The sequence below is a fragment of the Eriocheir sinensis genome, chromosome 21 (assembly GCF_024679095.1).
Source record: "Eriocheir sinensis breed Jianghai 21 chromosome 21, ASM2467909v1, whole genome shotgun sequence".
Taxonomy (NCBI): Eukaryota; Metazoa; Arthropoda; class Malacostraca; order Decapoda; family Varunidae; genus Eriocheir; species Eriocheir sinensis.
Genome location: NC_066529.1, coordinates 422,501 through 443,892, shown reverse-complemented (window position 1 = coordinate 443,892; position 21,392 = coordinate 422,501). Strand labels below are relative to the sequence as shown.

The 21,392-nt window shown below is 43.2% G+C and overlaps 1 protein-coding gene across 5 annotated transcripts in view; it reads right to left on the bottom strand.

Annotated features, from left to right (window-relative positions):
• The window catches only part of LOC127001467 (indian hedgehog protein-like), a 45,860-nt gene extending 29,240 nt beyond the window's left edge, over positions 1–16,620 (bottom strand). For all 5 annotated transcript variants that reach the window (XR_007755294.1, XR_007755297.1, XR_007755296.1 and 2 more), the window contains exon 1: positions 16,329–16,620. The gene's annotated coding sequence lies outside the window, so the exon portion shown is untranslated. The remainder of the gene's footprint in view (positions 1–16,328) is intronic.
• Between the last annotated feature and the right edge of the window lie 4,772 nt (positions 16,621–21,392).

Genomic DNA, 21,392 nt, shown 5'->3' with positions numbered 1-21,392 from the left:
AACAATTTAGGCTAAACATATATTAAAAAGACACTTATGCAAATCATTCATGAACCAGTGGAGAGAGAGAGAGAGAGAGAGAGAGAGAGAGAGCAGGTGAATATAGTGTTTTCAACAGGTAAGTGAGTCGTTAAAAGTTGGCTTCGTTTTTCTTCTTAATTGGCTGGGAATTAGTAGCGAAGGGAAGAATGTGAGTAATTGTTTTAAATCTCTCTCTCTCTCTCTCTCTCTCTCTCTCTCTCTCTCTCTCTCTCTCTCGCTCTGGGATGGAAAGAAAAGTTTTAAAGCTCTCCCGAGGAAGATTTAATGCTAGTAATTGGTAATGAGGGAGTGGCCGAGAGAGAGAGAGAGAGAGAGAGAGAGAGAGAGAAGGGAGGTTAAAGTTGTGATATGGGTGGTGGTGATGGTGGTGATGGTGGTGGTGGTGGTGGTGATGATGATGGTGATGGTGGTGGTGGGGTTCGCCGCGGTAATGGAAGGAAAACAGCTTTTGATTAAGACAGTACGCTCATCGCTTTTTGTTTGTTTATTTACGAAGGAACTATAGGGCAAGGGCAATGACACTCACCAGCACCACCACCACCATAACCACCACCACCACCACCACCCATATCACAATTTCAATCTCTTTTTTTATCTTGTTTTTTTTTTCTTGTATCCAATCTCTCCCTTCTCTTCCTTTATTTTCCCCCAAGTAACTTCGTTCCCTTTTTTCCTCTGCTTCTCTCCTCCTTATTTTCCTTCCCGTCCCAGTCTAATTTTGTCTCCACTTAATCTGTTTCCCGCCTAGAACATCCACAATTTTCCTTCCACCTTTTTCCTTATCCTCCTTTCCATTCCTTTCCTTTTTTTATCGTATTGTGTTATTCTCTTCCTCTTCTTTATTTCCCTCCATCTATATATATTATCCTCTCACGTGACCTTCCTTCTTTCCTCCTCCTCTTCCTCCTCCTCCTCCTCCTCCCACCTCTGTCTTATTCTCTCTCTCTCTCTCTCTCTCTCTCTCCTTCCTTCCTTCCTTCCGTCCTTCCTCAGTTCCCTCTCTCTCTCTCTCTGTTCCTTCATCTGCCTTTGTTCCTTTCTCCCTTGCGTTATCCTCATTTCCCTCTCTCCCTGTTCCTTCCTTCCTTCTTTTCTTAATGCCTTCCTTCTTTCTTTGTGTTATCCTCAGTTCCCTTTCTCTCTCTTCATTCGTTCCTTCCTCCCTGTGTTATTCTTAGTTCCCTTCTCTCCCTCTTCCATCCTTCGTACCCTTCCTTCCCCTTTCGCCATATTCCTTCCACGCACTCACCCTCCCCACCCATTTATTTCCCTCCTTGCCCTCGCCTTTATTATGGTTTTCCTTTCTCCTTGTTTTTGGCAATACATTGGTTTTATCTGCTACACTTGTTCTACGTACTCTTTTCTCTCTCTCTCTCTCTCTCTCTCTCTCTCTCTCTCTCTCTCTCTCTCTCTCTCTCTCTCTCTCTCTCTCTCTCTCTCTCTCTCTCTCTCTCTCTCTCTCTCTCTCTCTCTCTCTCACACACATATCTTTTTCCTCCCTTGAATCTGCATACCTTCAATTTTCTTTCAATCTCATCGTCCTTGTCCTCTTTCTCCTCCTCTCTCTCCTCTCTTCCTCCTCCTCCTCTTTTTCCTTCTCCTCCTTCTCCTCCTCCTCTTCCCCATCCTCTACTCTTCAAAATATCGCTCCTCAGTCCACTTCTTTAGCACTCCACTCCTCCTCTCCTCCCTTCCTTCCTCCTCCTCCTCCTCCTTCCCTCTCTCCTCCTCTCAAGCCTCTCTCCCTATTACGCCTTCCCTCCCTCCCTCTCTCTCTCTCCCTCCTCTTTCCTTCTCCCCTCCCCCCCGGCTTCTCCTCCTTCTTACCTCCTTCCCCTCCCACCTCTCTCTCTCTCCCTCCTTTCCACCCTCGCACCCTTCCTTCCTCCGCCCTTCGTCAGGTAGTTTGGCGGTCAGGAGATGGACGTGGGCTGAATTACCTGGTGTGTGTGTGTGTGTGTGTGTGTGTGTGTGTGTGTGTGTGTGTGTGTGTGTGTGTGTGTGTGTGTGTGTGTGTGATATTTCTTTTTTTCCTTTGGCATATATGTAACGTTTTTATTATTATTATTATTATTATTATTATTATTATTAATATTATAGTAAGGATATTCTCGAGAAGTTGAGTGATTCTTTTTTAACCATCAGTCATTCACCTTAAACCTTTGAGCCGAATTCGCGTTTAAGGAGAAACATATTAAGTAATAGAATATACGGTATGCTCGAAGACACAGACAAACAGGGAGCAGAAAACTACGATCTCATTTTGCTATATTTCTGGGTTTCCTTTTTTCTTTCTCGAGATTCTCCTCGCAAGACAGTAAGTTCATTCCTGGTACTCTCCTAACAGGATCTCTTTATTCTCTAAACCAATATAATTCTTAGCTTCTCCCCTTACCCCCTTTTCTCTCTCTCTCTCTCTCTCTCTCTCTCTCTCTCTCTCTCTCTCTCTCTCTCTCTCTCTCTCTCTCTCTCTCTCTCTCTCTCTCTCTCTCTCTCTCTCTCTCTCTCTCTCTCTCTCTCTCTCTTCCTTTCGGTAACAGACAGCATCGGTTTCTCCATCGTGGGTTGATGACGTGAATGGACCATACAATCGGGACATGACAGGATAGGAAAAGTACTGTGACAGGGACAGACAGGGCGGTGACGGGAAGGAGAGGAGGAGGAGGAGGAGGAGGGGTGGTGATGATGGTGTCGGGTGATGAAAGAGAAGGGAAATAAGAGAGGAAGGTGTGTAGGTTGGACACAATTTGAAATAAAAGACAGAAGAGTAGGAGGACTAGGAGGAGGAGGAGGAGGAAGATGAGTAAGAGAAATGGACGAAGTTTACGAAGAGGAGAAATAGACGAAAAAGTATATGATGAAAAAGAAAAAGAAGACGAAGACGAAAAAGAAAAAGAAAAACAAGAACAGGAACAAGAACATTAAGAACAGAAAAAGGAAAAGAGATAAATAAAACAGAAAACCAAAAAAAATATATATGTAAAAAGAAAACCGTAGAGTTCGAATACAGTTTAAGATCAAAATATAAACGAACGAGAGAATAACGATGACACGGATAATAAGGAGAAGGAGGCGAGCAATATGGGAACACTGGGGGATCAGTTAACACGGGCTCACTACCCAATAACGAGAGGAGGAGGAGGAGGAGGAGGAGGAGGAGGGGGAAAAGGACGAAGAGAAAGAGGAGGAGGTGGAAAAGGAGGAGGAGGAGGAGGGTTAAAAGGAAGAGGAGGAGGAGGAGGGGGAATAGGACGAGGAAAAAGAGGAGGAGGTGGAAAGAAGGAGGAGGAGGAGGAGGAAGAGGAGGAGGAGTAGGGAAGGAGGTGAACTACTGGGGACTGAGAATGGAAGAAGAAGGGAAAAGAAGACGAAGAATGGAAGAAGAAGAGGAAGGAAAAAAGAGGAAAAATGGGATTGAGAGTCGGAGGAAGAGGAGGAGGAGGAGGAGGAGGAAAGCGAAGAAGACTAGAAAGATGAAGAAGGGGAAGAGGAAGAAAAAGGAAAGTACAAGCAGGGGCAGGAGGAGGAGGAGGAGGAGGAGAAGGAGAAGGAGGAGGTGGAGGAGTTTATTGACCCCAGGAGGAAATGTGTAGAGCTACTATTTCGATCCACTTATACATAACCTTAATAATCCGTCTTAATGGGATCGTACTAGTGAGACTTCATCCCCTTCGTAATGGACAAGCTACTTCTCTCCTCCTCCTCCTCCTCCTCCTCCTCCTAATTCTCCTGCTAATTCTCATCCCCTTCCTCCTCCTTCTCCCCTCCGTGTGATAAAAGCCATAGGTTAGCTTGACAGAAATGCTCCTTCCCTTTCCGCTGACCAAATTTTACTCTGGCTCTGGGGGAAAATCTACGGTAAGGTCTTGCCAAATTTCAGTTAGTCTCGTAGGGCAACCGAACAACAGCCATTCAATAACCGCTTTACTACCAGAATCTGTATCACAAACACCAATTTCACCACCGTAACTAATAATCAGCCCCTTTCATCACCGCCGCTATCACCGTCATCACCACCACCTACACCGCTGCCATCACCACCACCACCCCAACCATAAAACAACACTTCCATCATCACCACCACCGCCATAACCACCACTAACAACAATAGCAACAACATCAACAACAACAGCAGTACGGTCTCCTTCACCAAATAACCTCACTAGGGGATCACCATAGCTCACCCGATACTCCCTCCCCCTACCACACGATAATGTGACACACACACACACACACACACACACACACACACACACACACACACACACACACACACATTATGGAGGATAGAAAGGGAGGATCTTACTAGAGACACTGGAGAAAGACGAGGTTATGAGGATCGAGTGGAGCTTCGGGGGGAACCATGAGCCAAGCAAGAATGGCGCCACTTTAAAAAAAACTTGCCTGCGCTAATAGCTGGCTGAGGCTGAACAGTAGGCCGGCGCGGTAGGTCAAACATAAAAAAAAACAATTGTATAATGTGTGTGTGTGTGTGTGTGTGTGTGTGTGTGTGTGTGTGAGTGCATAAAATCAGTATTGCTATGTATGTATGTATGTGTTCAGGCGCCATTTCTCTTCGTTAAGGTCGCGTGTTTTATTAGAGTTCTATATATAGCACCGCGGCCTAGTTTGTGCTGGCGCCGGCAGGAGGCGTTCGTGCTGTTGAGTGGTACCTTTTTATCGACCATTTTAATCTGTTCTGTTTTTTGCCTTTTCTTTTCACTCTTTTAACTTTTTTCCTTGTTGCGCCCGCTCTCCACCAGCCGACCTTTTCATTTCTCATTTTTCATTTTTTTTTCATATCAATCATTCTTTCTGTTTTTAGCCCTATCCATTTATCTATCTGTCTGTTTATCTATCTATCCCTTCTCTCTCTCTCTCTCTCTCTCTCTCTCTCTCTCTCTCTCTCTCTCTCTCTCTCTCTCTCTCTCTCTCTCTCTCTCTCTCTCTCTCTCTCTCTCTCTCTCTCTCTCTCTCTCTCTCTCTCTCTCTCTCTCTCTCTCATCTCGTTTTCGGTTTCTCGTTTCTGTTTTTCTTCCTCTTCCTTCTCATTCAAACTTCTTTTCACTAATAATTGTCTTTATTTTTCCAGTTCAATTTGATCTTCTTTCCCTCTCTTTTCGATCCCCTTTGTTTTTTTTTTGTTTTTTTATATTTATACCTTCATTAATCCTCTTTTTCATTCTTTGTTCTATTTGTTGTGTTTTATTCTTGTTAAATTCCAATCTTCCTTTTCATCAGAGTTCGCTTTTTTTCATTATACTGTCATTAACCATTTTTTTTTTCAGTGCTTTTCTGCTATGATATTTTTTTTCTAATTTCTTGTCTAATAAATTCAACTTCCCGCTTTTTCTTCCAATCACGACTAGTCATTCTTTCCCTGTCTTTTCTTCAGCTATCTATTTCATGCTTACTCCCTACTTCTTTCAGTTTTCAATGTTATTTCTTCGGCATCTCATCTTGCTCTATCATTTTTTTCTTTCATTAACATTCTTTTTATCATCCCTTCTCCTTCCCCATCTATTTTTCGCATTTTACTTGTACTCTCAGCTTTCCATTTCTTTCCCGTTGCGTCAGACTTTCTTTCCATTCATGCTATTGTCATTTTTGTATTTCTCTTCCAAATTTCAACTTTATTTCTTCGACATCTTATCTTGCCTAATCATTTTTACTTTCATTAACATTCTTTTTATCATCCCTTCTCCTTCCCCATCTATTTATCGCATTTTACTTCTGATTTCAACTTTCAGTTCCTTGCCCCGTACATCAGATTTCCTTTCCACTCATGCCCCCCTTATTTTTGTATTCTTTCAAATTTCAACTTTATTTCTTCATCATTTTTACTTTCATTAACCATCTTTTTTCATCCTTTCTCCTCTGCCGTCCATTTGTCGCATTTTACCTTATAATTTCAACTTACGATTCCTTGCCCCATACATCACCTTTCCTTTCCTCTCATGGCCTCATTTAACATCTTTTTCCACCTGTAATCTCTCACTTTTAACCCATTTCTCCTCTGATTTCTGCCTCCCATGCTCTCCCCAATTTATCAGCCACACTTTCTATGCCTGCCCTCATTAATAACCTTCACCCCCATTCCACTCACCACTTATCCTCCCTTCCTTCTTTCCTTCCAATCTCTTCTCTCATTAATCCTTCTCTCCTGCCTCACTCCTTACGTCGTAGTGTTAAAAGAGAAAACGGATGATCTGGATAACCGAGGAGATACTAAATTAGAACTCGTCCAAATATAGAAGAGATGATTATAAAAAGTGTAGAAGAATATGTGACGGAGGATCATAGGGAACAAGGGATTAAGGAGGAAGAGGAAGAGGATCAAACGACACCATGGAAAGGATATTATCAGTCTGGAAAAGGAAAATGAGGAAAAGAAAACATGGAAAGGAAAATAGGAAGATGGAAGGGAAGAATAGCTGGGGAGGAAGAGAAGGAATGTAATATGCGATGGATGTAAACTGTAGAAGAGAAAAAAAAGAAAAAAAATGGAGGAGGAGGAAGAGGAACAGGAGGAGGAGGAGATAAATGAGAATATAGAAAAAAAGAATGGAAAGAGATAGAAAAGTAATGAGAAAATGGAAAGAAAAGATAGAAAGGAAGAAGACACAGATATGAAGAGGAAGAAAAATATAACCAAAAGAAGATGAAAGAAAATAAGAAACGAAAAAAAGAAGATGAAGGAGAAGAGGAAGAAGAAACAAAGAGAAAAAAAGAGGAAAAGTAAAAAAAAAACATGCAGGAAAACGAGAATAGGAATAAGAATAAGAATAAAAAGGGGAAAAAATAAAAAGAGGAAGCAGACTAAGATGAGCAACAAAAATCAACACAAACAAAAATAACAACAAAAAAATACTAAGTCAACAACAATGCAGAAGAAAAACAAACAATGAAAATTAAAAAAAGAGAGGAAAAGTTAAATCGGATACACGGCAGATACACGTAGGGATCTCGTGTTTATAGGGGGGGGGGGGGGTGAAGGGGGGGAGGGGGGGTCAGAGAGGTGGTTCGTGACCGTCTCCTCGCTATCGTGTCACCGCAGGAAATGGGAAACAGAGGGACGGATTTTATTACTCTTTTTCTAAGGACTCGAAACACCCATGCCTCGAAAGTCCTACTTCTTCTCGTCTTCCTCCTCTTCTTCCTCCTCCTCCTCCTCCTCCTCCTCCTCTTCCTCTTCCTATTTCCCTTTCTTTGCCTCTTATTCTTATTCTTAGTGTTCTTCTTCTTCTTCTTCTTCTTCTTCTTCTTATTATTATTATTATTATTATTATTATTATTATTATTATTATTATTATTCCTCTCCCTCCTCTTCCTTTTTTTATTCCTTCTCTCCCTCCCTCTCTTCCTCTTCTTCTCTCTCTTCCTCTTTTTCCTCTCACTGCTCCTACTCCTTCTCCTCCTCCTCCTTCTTCTCCTCCTCCCCTCCCCCCCCACCCACACACGTGTATCAATACAAGTTCATCTTGGCGGAACGAAACAGCTGATTACGGCCCTCAATATACCTGTAATTATTGAAGGGCTGCCTACAAACGGACTGATTATCGGAAAATATTGTCCGCCTTGGTGGTACGTGTTGTGTGTGTGTGTGTGTGTGTGTGTGAGAGAGAGAGAGAGAGAGAGAGAGAGAGAGAGAGAGAGAGAGAGAGAGAGAGAGAGAGAGAGAGAGAGAGAGAGATGAGAGAAAAAAAAGAGAAAAGTGAGAAATATTTGACAACTCGAAATAGCCGGTGATAACTATTTTTCCCTTCCCCTCAATATTTCCAATTCCTCTCCTCAGACCCGCAAACAACAGCATCATATTACTCGCACACGAAAAACTGACGTGCAATTAAACCATGGATCTCCCCCCCCCCCCTGAAACCCCAATGCTTCACCCCCTCTTAGCCCCTCACTCCTTTTCTTCCTCCACCCACTTTTCACCCCACCCCTTTTACCCCTTCACGTCCTCACCCCATTTCCCTTGCCCCCCTCTTCTCCCTCCACATTCGTCTCACCCCCTTGCGTTCATCACCCTCTTTCCACCTCCTCCCCTCCCACACTACTACCTGCTCTAGCCTTTCATCAACTACTTAAGTACACCCTTTCATCCTCCTCCTCCTCCTCGGTCTCCCTTTCACCTTTTCCAGGCGTCTCCTCTACTTGTTCACCGACAGTTTGTTAGTCCAGTTGGTTGTTTTATTATTTTTTTGTTGGTTATTTTATTTGCTGTTTGTTTAGTGCCATTGTTCCTCGCTTATGTGTTGTTTGTAGAATTCATATTTACTGGGTATCATTTATTGTTTATGTGTTTCTGAATTACTGGTCTTTTTTCTGTTGGTGTTTTGGAGTTACTGATAAGGTGTGTCTGTGATTCTCCTATTGGTGGCATTGTTACTCGCCTCACTGTTGTTCGTAGATTCCTTATTTACTTGCGTTCATCTTTTGTTTGTGTGTTCATATGCATTACGGTTCCTCTATTAGTGTTTGAGTATTGCCTCCATCCGTGCAATACTACACTTCTGCCTCACTACATCTAGGCATCAACGGTCGAGTCCTGAATTCGCTTTGCAGTCAACCATTTTCACTCACATTAATTAAGAGATATACCGGATTCATCTGTCCATTAAGTCCCATTTCCACCGTGGTCACTGACATGGGTGCATGGATTCTTTTTCGTGTTGAATTTCCATCTTTTTAATTGAGGTCACTGAATGAATATACGGACGTTTAAATGAGAGAGAGAGAGAGAGAGAGAGAGAGAGAGAGAGAGAGAGAGAGAGAGAGAGAGAGAGAGAGAGAGAGAGAGAGAGAGAGAGAGAGAGAGAGAGAGAGAGAAATTAAAGTAACATCAAGCCTTTAGCTCCCCCCCCAAAAAAAAAAAATTAGTGAATAGGGAATAGATGGAAAGGAGGGAATTAATACACCGACTTGCATTCTATTTAAATGTGTGTGTGTGTGTGTGTGTGTGTGTGTGTGTGTGTGTGAGAGAGAGAGAGAGAGAGAGAGAGAGAGAGAGAGAGAGAGAGAGAGAGAGAGAGAGAGAGAGAGAGAGAGAGAGAGAGAGAGAGAGAATGAACCCCAGATAATCTAAAGGGGTCTAATCTCATTCAGTCTTCTATGGGCTGAGAGGCTTTCTACGTCTTCCCAGTTTGCCATTCTGATTGCTGGAGATGCCCTGAAGGCCTGAGATGGGAGGCGTAGCTCAATGTAACGCTGGATGACGCAGAGTGTGGATGCTGCGAGGATAGGAGGGAGAGTTTGATGGGGTCAGGGAGGGAATGAATGAATGGAGGATGAGCAGTTTAAAAATTAATGAAGATAGGAAAGAGAAGACGATGATTTAGTTAAGGTTCGATGACGCAAGAAAGGGCGGGGTAGAGTGTGGCTGCTGCGAGATTAGGAGAGAGAGAGAGAGAGAGGTTGGTGGCTCAGAGTAGAAATGAATGAAGGATATGGTGTTTAAAAATGAATGAAGAGAGGAAAGAGGACGCTTGTGTAGATTTCATTAAGTTCGATAAAGTAGGAATCATCTTACAAATCTCGTAACTTCTCCTCCTACATATGACTCTCTGGATCTAAATATTATGCTTTTTATTTCCAGTGTCTCCCGTTTTTTTATATGGGAGCTGTATGTATGGGGGAAATGTTTTTATTTTGTTTATAGCCCTTGGCCCGTATCCTGTTACCGTGAAAGCAAGAGAATGGGATTAAGAGAGGAAGAATAGCTGCAGCTGTGGAAAAAAAAGAGTAAAAGAAAGGGCTGAAAGCGATGGGGAGGTGATGGCCGAGTGGTCAGCGTGCGGGCGTTGTGAGCCCGTGGACCTTGGCTCGAGTCCCATGGAAACACGATGATTTTTTAAACCAGAAACCAGAAAATCACCCACATGCTGCCCAGACCTTTAATCATCCCTAACTTCAGCGACTTCGGTCAAGAGGAGCACCGGGGGGCAGCATGGGCCAAGGAAGAGTCACACATCACGACAGCCACTATAAAATTCGCCTGCGCCGCTGGTAGGATGCGGTCACCCAAGAGGTCCCTCAAGAAAGCCAACAGACGCTAATGGCAGCATGCAAAAACAATATGTGGGGCAGTTAAAAGTTAAAGATGGACAGTGATAGGGAAGGGAAAGAGGAGGAGAGGATATAATGCAGAAAAGGAGGAAATAGGGGAATGGAGGGAGGTAAGAGGCCTGGGAGAGGGGTATGTTTGAGAGAGTGGGCGCTACGGGGAAATGCAACAAGAGGAGTAAAAGAAAAAAAACAAGATATATGGGGTGCAGTTAGAAATTAAAGATGGGCAGTGTTAGGAAAGGGAAAGAGGCGGAGGGAGTATAATGCAGAAAAGGAAGGAGGTAAGGGGGCGGGGGAGAGGGGTAAGATTGAGAGAGTGGGCGCTACGGGGAAATGCAACAAAAGGAGTGGGCGGCGGGGAGCGAGCGGTGAGGTGACGGCAAGGGAGTATTTTTGAAGCGCAGGAGTGAAAGGTGCATAATCAGCCTAATTACTTTCACTGCGCTGAGGGGGGCGAAGAAAGGCGTCTCAACAGGTGCGTCAGAGCGGAAACTGTGGAAAATTATGATGCAACACTCGGATAGAAATATAAATAATTACCTGACAACACACACACACACACACACACACACACACACACACACACACACACACACACACACACACACACACACACACACACACACTCTCTCTCTCTCTCTCTCTCTCTCTCTCTCTCTCTCTCTCTCTCTCTCTCTCTCTCTCTCTCTCTCTCTCTCTCTCTCTCTCTGTGTGTGTGTGTGTGTGTGTTTGTAAAGAGAAAGCAGCGACAATACGTAGTTTCTATAATGATACTTAATATTCACTAGACTTGTAAGCAGTTCTAAGTGCCAGAAGGAAGATGAAAAGAAAGAGGAAAGGAAGGGAAGGGAAGGGAAGGCAAGGCAAGGCAAGGCAAGGCAAGGCATAGGAAGGGAAAGGGAGGGAAAAAAATACGATATCAATGTTTGTTGTCTTTTCAAGTATTTGTCTGTTAATGGTAGCAGAAGTGGTAGATAATAAAATGGTAGTAGTAGTAGTAGTAGTAGTAGCCGCAGCAGCAGTAGTATAGTAGTAGTAATAGTAATAGTAGTAGTAGTAGTAGTAGTAAAGATGATATCCGTTCGTTGTTTTAATTAAAGGTTCTCATGAAAACTTTGCACAGAAGCTTACAAACATCAACTTTAAATACCCACAAGTAGTTCTGGTACAACTTTAATAACTTATAAGCCCCTCTTTTTCTGTCTTTCTCTCTCTCTCTCTCTCTCTCTCTCTCTCTCTCTCTCTCTCTCTCTCTCTCTCTCTCTCTCTTTACTCCTGAAATTATCCTCACCTTATTTTCCTTTGTAATCTCCTCTCATCCCTTCTGTTCCAATTTTTACTTTAAGTGTTTCAAGTCTTGTTCGTATTTCTCACACCAGGTATTAAGTGGTCGTTGTTATTCTCCTTCCTTCCTTCCTTCCTACTGCCTTTGCATCTTAATATTTCTTATCGTTTTTCCTTTCAAATTACAAATGTATGGCTTTTGGTTTTCTTTTGGTTTCCCTTTTCGCATTTGTTGTGGTTATTATGTCTAGTTTTATTCGCTTGTTTATCCAGAGCCTTTTTTATGTACTGTCCTTGATTTTGTTTGCACTTTCCTTCCCTTTTGTTTTTGATTTCCGTGAGCTTTTGTATATATTTTCTTAAGTTTGTATTCTTTTCCTTTCCTTGTCTTTTTCTTTTAATCTCCGTGAGCTTTTTTTTGCATTTTTCTTAAGTTTGTGGTCTCTTCCGTCTCCTTATCTCTTCCTTTTAATCTCCGTTGGCTCTCGTCCTTCCTATCTTTCCTTTTGATGCTTCTTTCTTCTTAAGTCGATTGAGTCCTGCGGCAAGAGTGGTCGCGGATCTCCTTTGGCTCAGGTTAAATAGAAATTACTTCCTCTTAATCGACTTATCGAATAATTAATCATGGGTTGGCGGTTAAAAATGAACCCGAGAGGCGCTTTCATGCTCATCACGTGTATATCGATCGCTTCACTACGGACTCTGTGGCACTGATCGGTTATCTTAAAAGATTTTGAATTATGAAGAGTGAGGAGCTGCTGATTGGAGCGCGAATGTGAAGTTAGAGGCACAGCACGAGTGATGTGCAAAGAGAGTGTCTCATGTTGATAGAGAAGAGAATGTTTTGTTTACCATTTGGCGCACGAACACACAAACTGCAGATCAGGGTATATTTTTTACCTTTATCATCATCTGATTTTTTTGCAAGCTATACTTTTCTGGAAAGCTCTATGTCTAAGCTACAACATATTGAAACTTTAGGTCACCTGGTCTGTTTTTAAGGGTTTTAGAGCCAAAATACTAAACCGAAGCTAAATCCACATAAAGAAAAGTTAGCGGTTAGCGTTAGCTTCCACTATTTTTTTATCAGTTTAGCGGTTTAGTGTAAGCGAAGCTGACTTTTTAGTTAGTGGATTACCAGTTAGCGAAGCTATCTTTTCGATTAGCGGTGCCCACCACTGGGCGAGGTGGGTGAGATGTGAGAAAGGGTTGTGCGGGAAGTTAAGAGGTGAGACGTGTTCCTTTCGGTTTTTATTATTTTTGATATCGAGGTGGGAGATGGGACAGGGCTATGAAGGTGGATGAAGGAAAGAGAGAAAGGGCGAGGATAGAGATCAGATAATTTTTCCTTTTTATATTAGTTCCAAGTGAGAAAATCGAAAAGTGAATGGAGAAAGGACAATATTACGAAGGTGGGTGAAGGAGAAGGGGTAAGGAGATACGAGAGAAGAGTGAGAGGGGGGAGGGGGGGTTAAGCCGGGAAACAAAGGTCGCACCATGAATTAAAACATCGGGCGTCGCAGATGTCATTTCTGTCCACATGCATATTAAAATGGTATATATATTTCGTGTGTGTGTGTGTGTGTGTGTGTGTGTGTGTGTGTGTGTGTGTGTGTGTGTGTGTGTGTGTGTGTGTGTGTGTGTGTGTGTGTGTGTGTGTGTGTGTGTGTGTGAGAGAGAGAGAGAGAGAGAGAGAGAGACACAGGAGAGGAGGGAGGGAGGGAGCCATAGAAGGAGGTTAGAGGAAAAAAATAGGTTGATCAAAGGGACTCGGATCTCTCTCTCTCTCTCTCTCTCTCTCTCTCTCTCTCTCTCTCTCTCTCTCTCTCTCTCTCTCTCTCTCTCTCTCTCCCCCCTCGTCTAGCCTTAATTGCAGAATTAGATTGTTGTTTTCTAGGCGTCCGCTCGGCCTTTTAATTCACCTTATATTATTTTGTCACCTCTCAATGTGTGTGTGTCGGTGGGTGGGGTGGGGGTGCGGGGGGGTGTAATACATTAGGGTGTTTTTCATTGTTATAAATTAGTGTGGGTTAAAAACAACATGCCCTCTGAGACTGCCATTACTCTTTATTTATTCTCATAACACAGAGAGAGAGAGAGAGAAAGTAGAGTGGTCTCTCTCTCTCTCTCTCTCTCTCTCTCTCTCTCTCTCTCTCTTACCCCCACCACGCACACACACACACACACACACACACACGCACTATGCAGGGTCACGTTCCTCTCCTGGCCTCGTGTTGTCCTGCCGAATTTTGAGGCGACTCTGTGCACTTTTGGGGCCCAGGTGTGACAGGTGCAGGGGCGGGGCTGTTTAGTTTAGTTTATTACCTTTTTATTTTATTTGAGTGGGTGGTTAGTAGTTTTGGTAGGCGATATGTTCGTGTGTTTGTGTGTGTGTGTGTGTGTGTGTGTGTGTGTGTGAGTGTGAGTGTGTGTGTGAATGGAGGTTCGAGTTTATATTTTCATTTTATGATTTTTTTATTCATTTATGTAAGTACTAATTTTATTTTCTCACTCGTTTTTGCTGCGTCCTCATTTTGCTTGTTTGTTAAGTGGTCACTTTCTCAATTATTGTCACATATTACAACAACAAAATAGTCTTCATTCTCAACCCCGTTCTTTGCACTTACCCTCATCAGCCTCAGTTTTACAAGATTCGTAATTCCAGTTATTGCCTGCATTCCCCATTACTGGCATTACCGCGTCCTGTTATAGCAGCAGGCGGCGGGTCATAAATGAGTTGTGAGAATCGAGCATTACCTTCACCACCGCTAATACCTTACCTCCACTTGGCTGGCATGGATGTTTGGCATGTCAAGGGGGTGGATGAAGGGAGGCAAGGGCAGAACTAGGGCAACATGTCTGATTGGAAAGGTACAGAGGAGAGAAACAGAGATAAGAAAGGAATGAGATACTATACGAATATTGAAGATACTGCATTTTTTAATATTTTTGAAGCATCTTTTATTTTCGAACTATCTTCCATGTCCCCTTGTTACTCATCAACCTATACAAACAGATCTCTATCAATTCTGTCTTCTCCTTTTATCTCCTTCAATACTGCAATCATGTCATGTTATTTGCCATATTTTTCTCATTTTTTTCAGTTTTTCTATTTTACAATAAAGGGCTATGCTTTCGGTATTCTGTTCATTAATATATTGTTTCGCAACCATGCAAACAAAACAGGTAAGCTCTTCTAATTGTAACGGGGAGGACGCGAGAGCCCACCAACCTTTGCCTTTCAGCTGTTTTAATTTTAGTCATTATTTTTCCTATTATTCTTTTCTATCGCTGGCCTGCTCCATTAATTGTATAGGATATCAAAAGTTAGTGAGGTATGTGTGGCTATACATAACTTTTTTCATCCCTTTGTTTCACTCGAATTGAAGCTAAATTTGGGAAAACAGGTAGAACAATACTCGATTTTGCTGCATAATCATTGGTTTTCCTTTTATACAGCTCGATGTTATAAATTAAGCGCAAATAACAGCTGTGGACCTTTTCTTTACGGTGATATCTATAACGTAAAAGATGACAGACCAAAACCTGTTGATATTACCGAACGAAATTAATGAATAGAATAGTTAAGGAGAGAAGGAGAAATAGGTCACTAAATTAAGTATGTGATGTCTCTTTTCTGAATAAACTCACTGATAAACTCACTAATTAAAAAAAAAGTACGTGATTTTGAGGTTTTAAATGCTTTCGAAAGGGATGGAGGGAAGGTGAAGGAAGGGAAGCGAAGGAGAGGGGAGGCGAGGCGAGGGGAGGAGAGGGGAGGCGAGGGGAGGTTACTAAATTATGAATGCGCCACCTTATCGACTTGAAAAGGAGATAAACACACCGAATTGAAAGGAAAATTGCGTGATTTGTGTGTTTGTTGCTGTCAGGAGGGTCGAAGGAGGGGAGAGGAGAGAGAGGAGAAGAGAGGAGAGAGGAGAAGAGAAAAGAAGAATGAAGGAGATAGCAGGAGGAGGGAATAGAATGGAAAGGGAAGGGAAGGGGAAGAGGAAGGAGGTGAAGTAAGGTGAGGGAAAAGGAGGGAAGGAAGGGGTTCGATGAGGGAAGGAGAGATAAAGGACAGAGACACAGGGATGGATGTAGATAAAAAAAAAAAACTATGATGGAGTAAGGGATGGGAGGAATGAGAAGTGGCAGGGAAGGTATAGAAAGGAAGAATATGAGAAGAAAACGTAAAAGGAGAAGACAGAGAGAAACTAGTGGGTGGGATGGAGTTGAAAGGTATAAGGAGGTAGATAAAAGGATGGGAGTAAGGAGAGGGAAAAAGAGCAGCGGAGGAAAAGGTTTGGTTAAGTGGGCCCTAAACTCTTTCAAACTCACCGGTCCATAAGTTTGTAGCTGAATGGACGGAGTGAATGTATAAAACGTGGTGTGTGTGTGTGTGTGTGTGTGTGTGTGTGTGTGTGTGTGTGTGTGTGTGTGTGTGTAGAGGAGGGGGGGGGGCGTGAGAGGTGAATGGGAATGAAGTCTTGCTTGTGTAGAGGTAAAATTATTATTATTTTTATTATTATTATTGTTATTATCATTGTTATTGTTTTTGTTATTATTATTATTATTATTATTATTATTATTATTATTATTATTATTACACACACACACACACACACACGCACACTCATACAACCACCACCACCAACAACAACAAAAACAGCAGCAACAACAACAATAACAATAACAATAATATATGAAAACGTATTTACAAACTCGACACTTTCAACACACAAATAACAGCAAAATAAGTTTGATCCCCACGCAGTACAACCTTAACCCATCTCAACTATATAGATAACCTTATACTGCAGCCCACACTAAATAGCCCACCTCAGCATCCCATCTCGCCACCCTAACTCACGCAACCCCACGCTCCACCCCGCGCCACAAGACAAACACAGCCTCAACACAACAGTACTCACCCTTCGTAGCAGCAGCAGCAGCAGTCGGCAGTCACAGCACAGCTCGACAACACAACGCAGGAAACTCACAGCAGACTTCTCGGCGGCAGATGTGGGAGACTAAAAACTAAACTTTGTCTTCTTTTTATTCTTCTTCCTGAGCTGGTCAGTTGTAGAGGACAGGCCAGTCAGCCCCAGGGGACACGACAGCCCCGACTGTTTGATTGAGAGAGTGAATGCGTGTGTCCGTAAGTGCGTGTGTGCGTGAGTTTGTGAGTGAGTGAGAGTTAGCGGAGGAGAGTGACGGGCGGGCGGGCGGGAGGACGTGTGGCCAGTGTATGGTTGAGAATCTCCTCGCCATCCTCTCTCTCCCACTCTTCTCTCTCTCTCTCTCTCTCTCTCTCTCTCTCTCTCTCTCTCTCTCTCTCTCTCTCTCTCTCTCTCTCTCTCTCTCTCTCTCTCTCTCTCTCTCTCTCTCTCTCTCTCTCTCTCTCTCTCTCTCTCTCTCTCTCTCTCTCTCTCTCTCTCTCTCTCTCTCTCTCTATATATATATATATATCTATCTATCTATCTATCTATCTATCTATCTATCTGTTTCTCTGTATCCATGTCAGTATAGTTCGTCCCAGCTACTCGGACAAAAGCAATATTCGCACTATGCCATCAACCATCAAGCCATCAGCCATTAGCAATTTTTATCCCGTTTATTGCGACAGAGTGAAGTGGGCAGCTGCGTCAGTGTTTGTTTGGGTGACCGTGAACCAATTATAACATGTGAAAAACAAAGAGTATGGAAAGGGAAAGGAGATGGAGGGAAGTTATGAAGGCCGGAGTTGAGTTATGGGGGAGAAGAGAAGAGAAGGAGGAACAGGAAAGGGATGAAGGAAAATGTCAGTGAAAAAGGAAGAAGAACAAGAAAAGAAGAAAAGGAATGGATGTTAGCAGGAATCAGTGAGTTATAGAGAAGAAAAAGATGGAAAGGAAGAAGAATGGAGAGTGAGAGACAGAGAGACAGGGGACAGGAAAGCAGGGATGGATGAATGGAAATGCTATCACGTGTATGAAGAGCGAGGCGGGGTCAGCTGTTGCGTCCACCCTTATACAAGCTCCACCCAGCCTGACGCTCATCCCATTCCCTCACTTTTCACCCCACCTTATGATCCTCTCCTCCCCCTTACTTAGCGGTACCAGCAACGTGACTTACTTTTTTCCCCTGTTTTTCTTCCTCCCCTCAGAACTGACCCACGCTACCGGGAAAACGCCTACCGTATTTTTGTTTTTTTTCCTCCTCCGTAACCACACCCTCTAACTTCCTTTCTGCCAGCCGTTGTTTATGACCCTCGTCTGTTGTGTGTGTGTGTGTGTGTGTGTGTGTGTGTGTGTGTGTGTGTGTGTGTGTGTGTGTGTGTGTGTGTGTGTGTGTGTGTGTGTGTGTGTGTGTGTGTGTGTGTGTTTGTCTCTTTCTCTCTTTCTCTCTGTGTTTCTTTCTTTGACGCGAACCCGGGCTCTCCAAGACACCGCACCCTCACCTATATAACCACCCGGCCACCGCCTCCTTAATTATGTGGACGTGGGCAATAGGATGGAAAAGAAGTAGAAACCAATCAGGAGGAAGGGAGAGGTTCACCAGGATCGAGGAAGCCGTCTGGACGGTTGCGTCTCCCTGCGATACTCCCGCCTTAATTGGATACCTGAACCACCCCTGTTATCGGCTGCGCCTGTTACACCGCTACTGGCTCCTTAACTACCTATTTTTACTGCTGATATCCTGCTCACCTCCCTTGCCTTGTAGAACTGCCCTTTGCCAATGATACTTTCTGTCACTCGTATATATGTTTGCCGTTTCCTTTTACACCGCTTAACCACTTTCTATTACTGCCACATACGCGTACTCTTCCATGTCAGTCTCTTCTACTATTTTTTCCCTGCAGCGCCTTACCTCTGCTATTCTAATATTGCGCTGTATCACATCTGAAATGATCGTCGTATTCAGGAGAGCGTTACTGTCCGATAACAAATGTTTAATTCTCAACTGGACTCCATAATTCCTGCGAATACTGATTTTTAGGAAAGATTTACAATGTCTTATAAGACCTTTGGTATAAGTAAAAGGTGGTATAACCGGATAAGCAATACTTGAAATTCAGTGACGTATAGTTTTCGTAGATACTCAGATTTTTGCCCTATCGTTTCCTCTTTTTTATGCCCTTGAGCTGCCTCCTTTTCTGTAAATAAAATCTCAGTGACTAGTCTGTAAATGGTAGTGGTCGAGTTGAACAGACTTAGCAATCATGAGGCGAGTGCCAGTACGATAGATACCTTCAAGGAAACATGAAATAAGAAAGGTCGCTGGTGTTAGGTTTAGAAAAGGTTGCCCGGTGTGGGTCGAGTGGGCTCTTGCAAACTCGTTGTATCAAATGTCTTCTGGGAGGGGCAATATTCCACACTCTTTCCTTTTCTTTTGAGATAAGTGACCCTTCAGCAATATTGACTCCCATCTTCACTTTGTAATCTTTTTCATATAGTTTACAGGTGAATTCATATTGATTTTCTTATCATTGGCTCCTTCTTGACATTTTATCGCTCCATATTTCTTTCTATAATATATAATAAACAATAAGTTCTTTATCTAAATATCCGTCATTGATCTCCTCGTCTTGCTGAAAAACTCTATATCACCTGCCAATATAAATCTCTCCAAATAATGCAATTTAAACTTCTGTAGTCTTTCACTGTACGGGTAAGTTTCTTGGTTCTTGGAATGTATATCCTTTCTATAATAAAATGTCATCTAGATCAGACATCGTAATGAAAGTGAGGTTAACCACTGCCGTAAACACGTTATGGATAATTTTTTGCACTCATGTTACTACTAATGCTTCCAGAACTTGAAACTTTGTTGGCTCGGTTACTGGTTCCTGGCGCGGTTCCTGGGTCGGCAATCAGAGCTCACACGCACACTCAGATATCTTTCGCAGCTGAAATGACCTGCAACTATAATGCTTCATGTGAATATCCTGGAGGCGTTACTTTTTCCCTACAGTTATTACGCTGCAATTATCGGTTATGGTCCCCTGGACAACCTCAACACCACGATTTGAAATTTGTTGTCTTGTTTTTGAAGTATCAGCAAAACTAGTTGATGACAGTTCTGCTACTGGCTCGCTAACTACCCATTTTTACTTCTGATAGCATGCTCACCTCCTAGCTTTGCTTTTTATAACTACTCTTTGCCAGTGATACTTTCTGCCACTCGTAAAAAAGAAAAAAAATTCCACTGGTTATGGTCCCCTGGGAAACCTCACCACAGCGATCTGAAAATTGTTGTCTTGTTTCTGAAATATCGGCAAACTAGTTAGTGATTTTTTTTTTTATGTCTTTCTATGTTTTGTTTTTCCGCCTGTCTTCCGTGGCTCACCCGCTCCCCTTCCCCGCCACACCGCACCTACGCTTGTCTGACATGTGGATGTTTATTTTAGTGTTTTTGTACCTTTGTTTTCTCTTACCTGCCCATCCATCATTCCGGCATTGTGTGTGTGTGTGTGTGTGTGTGTGTGTGTGTGTGTGTGAGTGCGTGGGCTCACATGGACACGCACACAGTACACACGTGTTCACATTTTCAAAAATATGTCAGAAAAGGGAAAACTTGATTTGTTGATTTCTCGCTCGGCTCTCCTCCTCCTCCTCATCATCATCATTCCCTTCCTTCCTTTCCCTTCCCTGGTCTACTTTTTCCTCACCCTACCTCCCCTCCTTTCCTCTTCTCTACCCCATCTCCCATACGGTTCTGCACTCACATCCTGCTTCTTTCCTCCTCTTCTTTTCCTTTCTCTAAAACAGGTCGTTTCCCTTCCTCTCTCTCCCAATCCTCTCATCGGCCTCTTCTCTTCACACTTCTCCTCCATGAATCTTTTGTCTCAGCCTTATGAGATTATTTGTCCGCTGTCTGATCACCCCCTCCACCTCCACCACCACCTCCACTCCCCCCACCTCCACCACCACCACTTTTATCTCCATTACCAGCGACGAGAACCAGAATATACCGTCTTATCTCCTCTATCTCTCTTATCTCCATATATTTCTTCTCTCTTTTCTCCCCTACTTTTATGTTTTCTCCTCTTTGAAACCTTTACTTGGGGCCTTTCTTTCCCTCCCGCCATTCCTCCGTTTCCTCCAGCCTTCCCAAGCCTGTTTTTGTTTTTTTTTATATCTCCCAGTGACCTATGACCTTCCTCCATCATCTCTCCTCTCCTCTCTTTCCCTCTCCCTACACGCCTTCATTCCATCATGTTCTCCCTTCCCTTTCTTCTACCTCCCTGTTTCCTCCATCATCTCCTCTCTCCTCCCTTTCCCCCTCCATTTGTTTCCTCCAGCCCTTCTCTTACACACCTTCATTCCATCATGTGACCCCTTCCCTTTCTCTGTTTGTTTTCCTCCCTGTTCCTTCTATCCTTTTCCATTGTTCTTCCTATATCATTTTCCTTCTTAACCTTTCCACTATAATGTCAACTATCCCTTCCAAGTTCTTCATCCTTTCCTTTCTGCCCATCCCTAATATCCTTCCTCCATAATCCTTCTCTCCCCCTTCCCCACAGCTGTCTTTCCTTCAGCTTTTCTCTTCGTCCATAGTTTCCTTGCATGCCTTCTTATCCACCATTCACTCTCTCCTGCTTTTGCATCCTCCTAAGTTTCCATCCCCTAAGTTCTTCTCTTCATCTTCTCTTCATCTCTCATTTATCTTTATCTTTCCCCCATCACCCACGTACGTGTCGTCTTCTCGCCCAGCACACACACCTGTATTTCCGCCGCCTTCCCCCAGCCTAACAACCAGGTGAGTGTGTCTGGGAGGAGCAATGACAGCGCGAACAACAACGTCAACAAAAAGTTTTCCCTAAGTCTTTTGCTATAATGATGACAAGACGATGGCTCTCCCGCCTTCACACACACACACACACACACACACACACACACACACACACAGCTCTACGGTACAGTGGGTAGCACGCTAGCCTCGCAACCTAGAGGTCCCACGTTCGATTCCCGGGTGAAGCGGAGACGGATGGGCAGTTTCTTTAAATTCGTGCC